The following is a 210-nucleotide window of genomic DNA, read 5'->3' as shown; positions in this document are numbered from 1 at the left end:
AGGAGGAGGAGGAGGAGGAGGAGAAGGAGGAGGAGGAAGAGGAGAAGGAGGAGGAGAAAGAGGAGGAGGAGAGAGAAATTCAGTAGGAAGTTAAAAAGATATATATGTGAATATTGATGATTGGTAGAGCATTATATAAGCAATACCTTTCATGTCCCTTCTTGTATGCCTGCTAATGGGTACACCTCTCACTTGACAGGACATGAAAAA

The sequence above is a fragment of the Petaurus breviceps genome, unplaced genomic scaffold, assembly GCF_028583685.1.
Source record: "Petaurus breviceps papuanus isolate PSGF00001 unplaced genomic scaffold, PetGlider_PUasm1.0 188, whole genome shotgun sequence".
NCBI classification, from domain to species: domain Eukaryota; kingdom Metazoa; phylum Chordata; class Mammalia; order Diprotodontia; family Petauridae; genus Petaurus; species Petaurus breviceps.
This window is presented reverse-complemented; position numbering follows the sequence as displayed.